General features: G+C 41.6%; 1 pseudogene; it reads left to right on the plus strand.

Annotated features, from left to right (window-relative positions):
- The window catches only part of LOC143100950 (high affinity cGMP-specific 3',5'-cyclic phosphodiesterase 9A-like), a 61,335-nt pseudogene extending 49,677 nt beyond the window's left edge, over positions 1–11,658 (plus strand).
- Positions 11,659–12,842: the final 1,184 nt, after the last annotated feature.

Consider the following 12,842-nt stretch of genomic DNA (forward strand, 5'->3'; position numbering starts at 1 on the left):
ACACACACACACACACACACATACACACAGTACTTCATGCAGGTAAGAGTCTCACACACACACACACACACACACACACACACACACAGTACTTCATGCAGGTAAGACTCACACACTCACACACACACACACACAGTACTTCATGCAGGTTAGACTCACACACACACACACAGTACTTCATGCAGGTAAGACACACACACACACACACACACACACACACACACACACACACAGTACTTCAGTATAGTATAGTACATATACTCTTTTGATCCCGTGAGGGAAATTTGGTCTCTGCATTTAACCTAATCGTGATTTAGTGAAACACACTCAGCACACAGTGAACACACAGTGAGGTGAAGCACACACTAATCCCGGCGCAGTGAGCTGCCTGCAACAACAGGGGCGCTCGGGGAGCAGTGAGGGGTTAGGTGCCTTGCTCAAGGGCACTTCAGCCGTGCCTACTGGTCAGGGTTTCGAACCAGCAACCCTCCGGTTACAAGTCCAGAGTGCTAACCAGTGGGCCATACACACACACACACACACACACACACACACACACACACACACACACACACACACACACACACACACACACACACACACACACACACACACACACAGTACTTCATGCAGGTAAGACTCACACACACACAGTACACACAGAGCTGCACCAATAGGAGCTGCACCAATAGGGGAGCTGAACCAATAGGAGCTGCACCAATAGGGGAGCTGCACCAGGCTTTAAATCCTGATGCACACACTTCCATTGCTAACAGGAGTTACGAGGACAGGAACGCTCTCTCTTAGAGGTGTAGTGTGTAACTTTCTCTCTCTGACAGTGATTGTGAGATATTAGAGGTCTAGTGTCTAACTGAGTGATCGTGAGATATTAGAGGTCTAGTGTGTAACTGAGTGATCGTGAGATATTAGAGGTCTAGTGTGTAACTTTCTCTCTCTGACAGTGATCGTGAGATATTAGAGGTCTAGTGTCTAACTGAGTGATCGTGAGATGTTAGAGGTCTAGTGTGTAACTTTCTCTCTCTGACAGTGATTGTGAGATATTAGAGGTCTAGTGTCTAACTGAGTGATCGTGAGATATTAGAGGTCTAGTGTGTAACTGAGTGATCGTGAGATATTAGAGGTGTAGTGTGTAACTTTCTCTCTCTGACAGTGATTGTGAGATATTAGAGGTCTAGTGTCTAACTGAGTGATCGTGAGATATTAGAGGTCTAGTGTGTAACTGAGTGATCGTGAGATATTAGAGGTCTAGTGTGTAACTTTCTCTCTCTGACAGTGATCGTGAGATATTAGAGGTCTAGTGTCTAACTGAGTGATCGTGAGATGTTAGAGGTCTAGTGTGTAACTTTCTCTCTCTGACAGTGATTGTGAGATATTAGAGGTCTAGTGTCTAACTGAGTGATCGTGAGATGTTAGAGGTCTAGTGTGTAACTTTCTCTCTCTCTCTTTCTGACAGAGTGATCGTGAGATATTAGAGGTGTAGTGTGTAACTGAGTGATCGTGAGATATTAGAGGTCTAGTGTGTAAGTGAGTGATCATGAGATGTTAGAGGTCTAGTGTGTAACTTTCTCTCTCTCTCTGACAGAATGATTGTGAGATGTTAGAGGTCTAGTGTGTAACTTTCTCTCTCTCTCTGACAGAGTGATCGTGAGATGTTAGAGGTCTAGTGTGTAACTTTCTCTCTCTGACAGAGTGATCGTGAGATATTAGAGGTCTAGTGTGTAACTGAGTGATCGTGAGATATTAGAGGTCTAGTGTGTAAGTGAGTGATCGTGAGATATTAGAGGTCTAGTGTGTAAGTGAGTGATCGTGAGATGTTAGAGGTCTAGTGTGTAACTTTCTCTCTCTCTCTGACAGAGTGATCATGAGATATTAGAGGTCTAGTGTGTAAGTGAGTGATCGTGAGATATTAGAGGTCTAGTGTGTAACTTTCTCTCTCTCTCCCTGACAGAGTGATCGTGAGAAGGCGGAGGGTCTACCTGTCGCTCCCTTCATGGACAGAGAGAAGGTGACATCTCCCCTAGCAACATCCTGTGACATCTCCCCTAGCAACATCCTGTGACATCTCCCCTAGCAACATCCTGTGTGTGTGTGTGTGTGTGTGTGTGTGTGTGTGTATATGTATGTGTGTCTGTGTGCGAGTTTGTGTGTGGTACATGACACACACATTAATTATGCATGGTTATGTGTGTGTGTGTGTGTGCAGGGGCGGAGCTACGTGGTGGACAGGGGGGGCCACGGCCACCACTGGTCAAAGCTTGGCCACCCTGCTGCCCCCCCAGCTCCGTTCAGTGAAAAGTAAAAAAAAAAAAGAATTGCTGCCGTTTTCGACAACACTTTGCAAAGCAGCGACTGAACCAATTACTGCATTCTATCTACGACCATTGGCCCAGTCAGGAAGTGTAGCCCACGGTTGTGATCACATGGTGAGTAGCCTAGTGCAGCAGCAGCAGCAGCGGGACAATTCAAGTCATCTGTTAACAACACTGACAGTAGACTAGCCTAGCCTACTACTTAACCTCAGTAACAGGTGACAGTAGACTAGCCTAGCCTACTACTTAACCTCAGTACCAGGTGACAGTAGACTAGGCTAGCCTACTACTTAACCTCAGTACCAGGTGACAGTAGACTAGGCTAGCCTACTACTTAACCTCAGTAACAACAGGTGAGTTGATGAGTTGGAACATTAATGTTAATAAGATGTTAGAATGTGTCACGAATCATAGCCAAGTGAGCTGCGTTGGGCTGTCCTTGTTAGGTAGCCTAGGCTCTGACATTGATGTGTGGGGCTGATCAAAAATAATCGGATGCCCACGGGAACGCTGTTACAAGAATATTTCGATAAAATTCGGGTAAAATGCAAGCATATTAGGCACATATCTCCAGATGGCTCCAGGTAGGCTAATAGGGCCTAGCCTAGGCTACTTTATAAATACATAATTTGCTGACTGCGTGTGGTTCTTGCCATAGCTGGTCAGGCAGAGGCAGTCTGCTTTGACTGAATTCTTTGTTACATTGCTCCGGAACTGTTCATCGCAGCGAGATGAAACCTTAATTGCCTGACAGAGCAGAAGTGGGGCTTTCCAACAAGACTAAACACTTGTCTGTGCGATCAAGTATGAAAAAAAAAATAAATATCATGTAATTAAATAAAATTGATTCATATTTACAGTTCACCTGCGCACCCATTACTCTAGTTTAAATTACTCGCGAACCCGTGATCGCATAGATATGGCAAGCATATCAGAAAAAAGAGGAGACACGGCTATCTATTGGTACCAAGTATATCGTTCCTTCTGGGCTATAAAAACAGACAACGACGTGACTGCAAAATAAAATCATGTACAAAAACCAACGCTGCACACTCATTAGCCTACTCTCGTTTGAATTAGGCCCTACTCCCGAACCCGTGATCGGATAGATATGGCACGCATGTCAGGTGAAAGAGGAGACACAGAGCTATCATTTGATACCAAGTGCATCCGTCTCGACTTACCCCACGTTTTTGTGTGTTGTGGTGGCAAAGCATGTTTATAATCCAACGCTATCATGTGTTTCTCTATGGCAAAGCATGTTCATAATCCAACGCTATCATGTGTTTCTCTATGGCAAAGCATGTTCATAATCCGGTTTTGAGATCCTAGCAAATTCCTGCATGGCATCCAATTCGAGACTCACATTGCATCCCAATTTATTCGACAAAGAAACACCTTTTTGCCTTCACTTTGTTCATGACAATGCAGTAAAAAGTTGTTTTAGGATCATCATGAGTGTACACACAGAACATGCACAGGTTCAGTCAGGTCAGATCAGTACGTGTCACAGATATGGAGCGCAGAAAGGGCCTTTTTCATTACTGTGTCAATGGCACTTACAATGACCAGGATAACTGCTTATAACTAAAGGTAGTGAGAATGGCCAAAAATAGAGTAGCCATAGGGCTAAATAAAATAAAAATATTTCCATAAGGCACACACCACATATTTTTCACATTTGCTCAGCCCCAGAGAATCCCTCCACCATGGCAATGATATTGCCAGATTCAGAACAGTCTGCCCTATGCACACAGGTGCCAGCTTGCAGTGGTGAGATACTGTACATGTCAAAATATAAGAATTTTTATAATACACGTTTTGTATTTTCATTATTTAAAAATCAAAATGAAATCAATGCAAGTATTAATACATGAAATAGTGGCAGATCTGGGTAGCCTAGACTCTGTTAAAAAACAATATATAGCATGTGTGTATGGCACTTACATTGACCAGGATAAATGTTTCTAGTGAAAAAGCCCTTAAAACAGTCTAGGGTTCTAAGGGTTTTCTTAATTCAGAGCCATGTTACTTACAGCCAAGTACTTGGAGTGGATATCAGAAAGAAATATAGTTTGGCCATCAGTATGAGATCAAATATATACATACAATATTTGTAATATTTATTATTGTTCTTTGAGTTAACATCATTTCAATAAAACTGATTAAGTAAGGTGCATTATCATAATATTTTTTATTGGCATTGACCTATTTATGGAAAATATGTTGGAGTGGCCAACAAACTGACCTGTGTATCAGTGTTGGCTTTGCACAATTTATTGCCATTATTAAAATAGGCTATCCTAATCTTCAACACTTTTTGAGTAGTTTTCAAATAGTAGTTTTGATTCCCAAGTGCCACCCCAATAAAAAGTCTGGGTAACGCTTTAGAATAACATGTGCTTATTAGGTATTAACAGTGCATAATAAGCAGTTAACAATTCATTACTAACAGTTAGTTAACTGTTGTTATCCTTTAATAACATTAACTAACTGTTAACATGCAGCTTGTAAGTGTTAATAAGCAGCCTTTTAGGTTACTTACAAGCATATTTGTTAACAGTTGTAAGTGTTAACAAGCAGCTTGTTAATGCTTGTTAATGGTGTATAAGACAAAAAGGTGGATAACTAATACGCTTATAAGACCTTTCTTACCTATTTGTAGTAAATTTTGCAGCCCCCCAATCTAAAGCGAGGACCATGTAGCCTATAGTTCCACAAGCCCAACCTTCTATCTCTCTATACTATATCTCTCTATCTAGCTTGGTTTAGCTGTGAGAAATGCACCTTTAAAATTGTTGGAGTGAGCAGGAATCAAACCCCGGTCTCCTGCTTCAAAGAGTGCATTGCTACTTACTGAGCTACACTACTTTTCTTGTACAGCTGATGAAATTGTTTATTTTGATTCTATATTCCGAAGTGCTATATCACACTAGCTATGCTTTTTACAAATATGTTTCTGATGGAAAAGTGGTGTTTAATTAATGCAGAAACAGACCACGAATGTTCGCCTCTGTTCAAGGCAAACTGAAACATGTTTCAAATCGATCACGAACGTTCGCCTATGTTTGCAACTTTAAACCAGAGCTTTGAACGCACCCACTTATCGTCTTTAAGCCTCGGTTGCTAGATAACTATAACTATATACAAAGCTGGCATATCTTTAGACTGCTGACAAACTGACAAACTGTTTTATGCGTTCACTGAACAAAGATTATGGAAATTAAACACCACTTTTCCATCAGAAACATATTTGTAAAAAGCATAGCTAGTATGATATAGAACATCAGAATAATTTCCATCAGCCAATTAGGAACAGTAGTGTAGCTCAACAAGTAGCGATGCACTCTTTGACGTGGGAGACCGGGGTTCGATTCCTGCTCACTGCAAAAATTTTGAAGGTGTATTTCTCACAGCTAAACCAAGTTCGATAGAGAGATACAGTATAGAGAGATAGAAGGTTGGGCTTGTGGAACTTTAGGCTACATGGTCCTCGCTTTAGATTGGGGGACTGCAAAATTTACTACAAATAGGTAAGAAAGGTCTTATAAGCGTATTAGTTATACACCTCTTTGTCTTATACACCATTAACAAGCATTAACAAGCTGCTTGTTAACACTTACAACTGTTAACAAATATGCTTGTAAGTAACTTAAAAGGCTGCTTATTATCACTTACAAGCTGCATGTTAACAGTTAGTTAATGTTATTAAAGGATAACAACAGTTAACTAACTGTTAGTAATGAATTGTTAACTGCTTATTATGCACTGTTAATACCTAATAAGCACATGTTATTCTAAAGCGTTACCAAAGTCTGGACCCAGCTGGCCCCCCCTATAAAATAATCCTGGCTACGCCCCTGTGTGTGTGTGTTCCAGCTGAAAATGCAGCCTGCTTAGTCTATATGCTCATGAGGGTGCAGCCTGCTTAGTCTATATGCTCATGAGGGGTTCATGTGAGAGTTGAATTATATACAGGAAAGACTTATGTGTGTTTTGTGTGTGTGTGTTTTCTGAAGGTGACAAAGCCCACAGCGCAAATTGGCTTCATCAAATTTGAGCTCATCCCCATGTTTGAGACTGTGATGAAGGTAAACCTGTGTGTGTGTGGGTGTGTATGTGTGTGTTTGGTGTCTGTGTGTGTATCTATGTGTGTGTTTCTATGTCTGTGTGTGGTAGCTCTTTCCTCAGATTGAGGAGCTGATGATGCAGTAATGTTATGTTGTGTGTGTGTGTGTGTGTCGTAGCTCTTTCCTCAGATTGAGGATCTGATGGTGCAGCCATTGAGGGAGTCACGTGACCGATATGAGGTTCCGATATGAGGAACTCAAACAGATTGACGATGCCATGAATGAGGTGTGTGTGTCTGGTGGCTGAGATTGAGGTGGTAGTAGGTGTGAGCAGGGTGCGATTTGTGTAAAAACCAGAGGGGGGGATGATTTTGAATAACACCCCCCCCCCCCCCAAAAAAAAATAAAAATGAACGAACGATTCATAGCCTAGTAATGTCATGGCTAATAATACCCTAGGCCTATATTATTTTTGCCACCTTTGTAACATTTTAGTTTTAGTTTACCGTGGTGTATGACTTTAAACAGCGAGTGTGCTTGGTATGATGATCAGCTCCTCTAATGCAGGGTAGGACTAGGTTTTGACAAGCATACAAATTCACCTTGTTCTTGCTCCATCTGAAATGACTAATCTACTTTTGCTGCCTCCATCCTTTCTGTATTTGTTGTGTAAAAAACGTTGTATATTATGGCACTGAAGTCTTAAGTTAGTGAATTGGCTAACAGTGTTAGTTGGTAACCAAATAGCCTACACATTGCGCTACACGCTGCGTAGGCTACGTGCATTCTCTCTTTTTTTGCGTTCAGTAGCCAAGTGCGTAATATTGCAAAAGTTGAAAAAATAAATGTGTTTATTGTAGCCTACAGAAAATAAATAGCCTATCATACTGTCAGTTAATTGCCTACAGTGCAGTGAAGAGTTTGGAGAGTAAAGTTATAGGGCAACTTGAAGTTTTATGAAAATAATTTACGAACCAGAACATAAAGACCATGAAGCTTCTATTTCTTGCAGCTGTTAAAACACCCGCTAGATAGTTTAAATACCCACCAACATACGTTTTTGCAGTACAGATTATTTCTAAAAGTTATTTGTCTACTACTGGCTGATTTATCAAACGAGTGCTTCTCGTTCGTCCTCCGCAAACAACAGGTGTTTAAGTAGAGAGCCATTGAATAAGCGATGCCAAGCAATTTCTGTAACACTTTTTGTGGCATTCAGCAAATATCTCCTCATTTAATGTAAGTTCCTTCGGACAATAGGCCTACGTTCTACTCTACGTGCAGTTGTCCTCCATCTCAGTTGCATCAGTTTTCTAATTTTGAAGGTTCTAAAACATTATTATGCTTCACTGAATCCTTCTCGTTTTCTTTCATTTGTCCAGCTAACTTTTCCATTGAACCTAGCCATTTATGATGGATTACACACTCGACATTCTGAAATGTCCTGCATGATCAAGGCCAAATTAAGTTATCACGCAGCCACTGTGTCAGCAGCATCAGTGCTGACGGTGACGGTGCGTTTCTGATGTCAGATTATTATGTAGGCTAGCCTACTAGACTGTTCTCACGTTGCAGCGCTTTACTTATATGAAGTAGCATTAATCAATATGAGGGGCAGAGGGGGATAAATGTTGATAAAAATAATTTAGCAGAGGTAGGGATAGGAAAACCAGAGGGTGGGAAATCCTCACCATCCCCCCCTACAAATCGCACCCTGGGTGTGAGTGTGTGTGTGTGTGTGTGTGTGTGTGTGTGTGTGTGGTGTGTGTGTGTGTGTGTGGTGTGTGTGTGTGTGGTGTGTGTGTGTGGTGTGTGTGTGGTGTGTGTGTGTGTGTGGTGTGTGTGTGTGTGTGTGTGGTGTGTGTGTGTGTGTGTGTGTGGTGTGTGTGTGTGTGTGTGTGTGGTGTGTGTGTGTGTGTGTGTGTGGTTGTGTGTGGTGTGTGTGTGGTGTGTGTGTGTGTGTGTGTGGTGTGTGTGTGTGTGTGTAGTGTGTGCGTGTGTGCGTGTGTGTGTGTGTGTGTGGTGTGTGTGTGGTGTGTGTGTGTGTGGTGTGTGTGGTGTGTGTGTGTGTGTGTGTGTGGTGTGTGTGTGTGTGTGTGTAGTGTGTGCGTGTGTGTGTGTGTGTGGTGTGTGTGTGTGTGTGGTGTGTGTGTGTGTGGTGTGTGTGTGTGTAGTGTGTAGTGTGTGTGTGTGTAGTGTGTAGTGTGTGTGTGTGTGTGTGTAGTGTGTAGTGTGTGTGTGTGTGGTGTGTGTATGTGTGTGTGTGTGTGGTGTGTGTGTGTGTGCGTGGTGTGTGTGTGGTGTGTGTGTAGTGTGTGTGTGTGTGTGTGTGTGTGTTGTGTATAGTGTGTGTGTGTGTGTGTGTGTGTGTGTAGTGTGTAGTGTGTACTATATATTACACATCCCCCATGCAAAACGTTTGGCCATGGTTATCCGTCGGGGTTTTTTGAGTTAATAAACTCCATAAATAACCATTAATTTGTCATTTTATGCCTCCTCCCTGTTGTTTCCTATGGAGTTGTCCGAGCTGATGTTCGAGTCCCACTGAGGCTGGACTGTCATTGGCTCATCAGCGTTCTAAGGGTGGTGCTTAGCGACAGGTCAATTGTTACCGCATTATGCTAGTAAACCAAAATGTACTGTCTTTGTCACAATGTAGAAATGCAGGGAGTCGAAGTGAAAGCGGGGGTGCGCGCACCAAGGCACTTGTTGTTTCTGCAGAAAGGCCCTTGGCTACTGTTCTCAGAGCATTATGCTTTCTCTGTCTATGATCTGCAGCTTTTCTTAAACTATGGGCCTCCTCAACAATTAACCTACTGGTCCACGTAGCCACGAAATTAAGTTATGCCCGGTGCTTCACACGTCTGATCATTTGCAGCAAGATTGAAGGGTATGGAACCGCGGACTGAAAAAAAAAATAAACTAGGCTAAAAGTTTCCCCAATCAGAAATACTTATTAATTTGGTGTCATCAACTACTGTATATACACATAGCCCAGTCAGCACACAAACGTCTCCAAGACGCTTGGAAAAGATCTGAACAGCTTAATCGCGTTCCATTTAGAACGTCTTAGCCTATTTGATCTGATCTTACAAACGTCGGTGGCATTTCACTGTCAATGTGTGTCGTAGTTCTACATCTACTGGAGATCTTAATGTCTTAAATACAATCGCGTTCCATTTAGAACATCTTATTTTGATCTTACAAACGGCGGCGTCAAGACACATTTGAGTTCTTTAATTAATTAAGCTGGCTACATAATTTCTGAAATGATTTCTTGATTTATAACATGAGATATGTCTCCATGTAGGGTAGTGTCAAATAGTGAAGTGATAGCAGGTAGATCAGGCCTACATGTCACATGAGCCACACAGATGAGGGGCCCTGTTTGTTCTGTCCCTCCCAAACTGGATTAAAATGGTGTGCAGCAATCAGAATTTCAAAAAATTTCGGGGGAGAAACTCCCAGACACGAATATAGTCCGCACTCCTCTCAGAAACTACTTACAACGTACCTGTAGGGAGTTATTTATAATTTGGCCAGATTGTTTCACTTCCCTATCCCACAACCCCCACACTTTTAAAAAGCTTGATACGCCTTTGGTGTGTGGTGTTTGAGATCTGACGGTGTATGTGTGGTGTTTGAGATCTGACGGTGTTGTTGTGATTCACATATAGTGTGAGTGTGTGTGTGTGTGTTGTGATTCACATATAGTGTGAGTGTGTGTGTGTGTGTGTGTGTGTGTTGTGATTCACATATAGTGTGAGTGCGTGTGTGTGTGTGTGTTTGTGTGGTGTTTGAGATCTGAAGGTGTGTGTGTGGTGTTTGAGATCTGACGGTGTGTTGTGATTCACATATAGTGTGAGTGTGCGTGTGTGTGTGTGTGGTGTTTGAGATCTGACGGTGTGTTGTGATTCACATATAGTGTGTGTGTGTTACTTATTCAGAATACAAATTATGAGTAACTGTATTCCAATACAGTTATAATTTAAATAGCTGGTATTTAGAATACAGTTACATTGTTGAAACCAATGGATTACATGACGATGCTTCTCTGTTTCATAAGTTTATTCACTCTCTAAATAAATTAAGGCAACTCCATTTCCCAGAAGCTCCTGAAAGCAATCTATGATGAAATTGTTTAGCCTACATGTTTAAATCCAAGCCCCGCCGTCTTGCTCTAGCCTCAAAACGCAGCCAGCGCGCATTATGGACGCATCATCGGAGACCCTGAAATGACTGTTTGCACAGCAAATAAAGTAAGTGGAGGTAACTCCTGTTCCTCACTGATCGTGGTTCCTGATGTCTGTTCAAAGGATATTTTCCCAAGTATTAATAGCTCAGGCTACTTCAGCCAATCGGTTACACAGTTTGCTAATCAATAAACAAAGCCTAGTTCACGTGTTGATTTAGACCTACAATTAAACCAATCTCTAAAATAGGCACTGCATTCTAAGTTTGTTATTCTAACTTAAAATAGCTTTATGGATTATTTTTTTTCTAATTAGATCTACATTTACGTTTTAAAATGAATGATATGGTGCAGCCTCTGAATAATTATTCTTGCGAGTAGGCCTAGCATATTTTAACGTGCGGTTTTTGATTGTCATTACGCAATCACGTTCATTTTGAGAGCACTGATATACAGTAGCCTAGATAGTGTTTACATTTACAGGTCATTTGCGTTCCACCTGTCATATGCGCCCCTCACTTGTACTGGATTTGATGCCACCGAAAAATCTCACAGGCACTAATATATTTTCTGGCTACGCCCTTAAAGTAGCCTAGCCTATTTATTTAGTTTGTTTTAATTAGCCTAGTCGCCTGCTGTAGTTTTAGTGGTCACCTTGCTATTTTAAAGTTGTATCAGGTAGCTTAGTTGACTTTACATTCTCCTATGTGGGCCTAACACTTCAGCCATTTGGAACAGAAGAACACACCAGAATAGGCCTGTTTAGTAGGCCTAAGCAGGATTTGATGGCCGCATTCCTACACTTATAAAATGCAATTCAATGCGGAAGTAATCTAAGTATTCAGAATACGTTACTCAGATTGAGTAACGTAACGGAATACATTACAGATTACATTTTTGGGCATGTATTCTGTATTCAGTAACGGAATACGTTTTGAAAGTAACCCTCCCAACACTGTGTGTGTGTGAGTGCGTGTGTGTGGTGTTTGAGATCTGACGGTGTGTTGGGATTCAGGTGCAGAAAAAGAAGAGTGAGAATCTGACTATGGGAGGCAAGAAGAAGTAAGGTGAGCACACACACACACACACACACACACACACACTATACACACACACACACATACACACACACACACAAACGCACATACACACAAACACATTTACATACACACACACAAACACACATTCACAAACATACAAACAGTAGTATTCAAATAAATAGCAGTGTGTTAAAAAATGTAATAATGGAAACATTACATATTCAATTCCAAATCAAATTATTAACAAATTCATTCTCAAGGCCGCATTATTTCCTACTAGCCTGGGTTTTCCCATGCTGCCTTACGCGTGCGATGGACTTCGTTTTCACCTCAACCAAGGAACCAATCACAGAACGGAGGGGGGACAGCAAGACGATGACGACACACTGAAGCGGTTATGAGCTACGTACAGACGCATTTGATAGACATTCGTAGCGCCCAATAAACTGCTCTGCTCTGCTCTGAACCATGTTTCAAATACGAGAAAATCTACATGTAGTTCCCAGACCCCATCTCAATGAGATGAGGTCTGGCGTTGGCCAGGCTAATTTCTTACAGTAAGCGAAATTAGGCTGTTCAAAAAATAGCCGTTTTGACATTTTTCTCTTCAACCTCATAAACTGACATAAACTGAATACGTTTTTCAAGATTTAACTGAAACTAATATTTAGACTATATTGTTATTGTGTGGTTTACATGTGCTAATGTTAAAGGCACACTATGCAGGTTTTTTAGCTTCATTTACCTTAATTTAACAGCTTCAGTCATTGGTTATATGACTTTTTTTGGGGTTGAATGGTGGCCGTCTCGCTTCCCCTGTGAGCGGAAAAATCACCCTTGCAACTGGGGGCCGGCGGGCCGACGGCCTCAGTGTCAGGAAGTATAACGACTGTAACGAATTGCTTTACTGCATTCAAATAAACATACACGCCAGGCACCGGCTAGAAAAAGGTAGCGATGGAGTTTCTCAGACATTCGTCATGACAGAGCCAGCGAAAAAAAACCAAGAAAACAGTAAGGAATATGCCAATACTGCATAGTTTACCTTTAACAAAATTCATGTGGAGGTCCTGTTAGCCTACCATGAGCTTCGATTTAGTTCGCTAGGCAAAACGTTAATGAAAAACGTGCCGGAAAATCACTTTCAATGCAGTAAATCCCTTAACGTTTTTCCTTAAAAGTTGTATCAGCGATGGCGGGGTAACGTCAC

This window comes from Alosa pseudoharengus, unplaced genomic scaffold, assembly GCF_046254945.1.
Source record: "Alosa pseudoharengus isolate Yale_2024_CS ecotype anadromous, Long Island Sound unplaced genomic scaffold, YU_APseudo_1.1 YU_APseudo_1.1_scf_3, whole genome shotgun sequence".
Taxonomy (NCBI): domain Eukaryota; kingdom Metazoa; phylum Chordata; class Actinopteri; order Clupeiformes; family Clupeidae; genus Alosa; species Alosa pseudoharengus.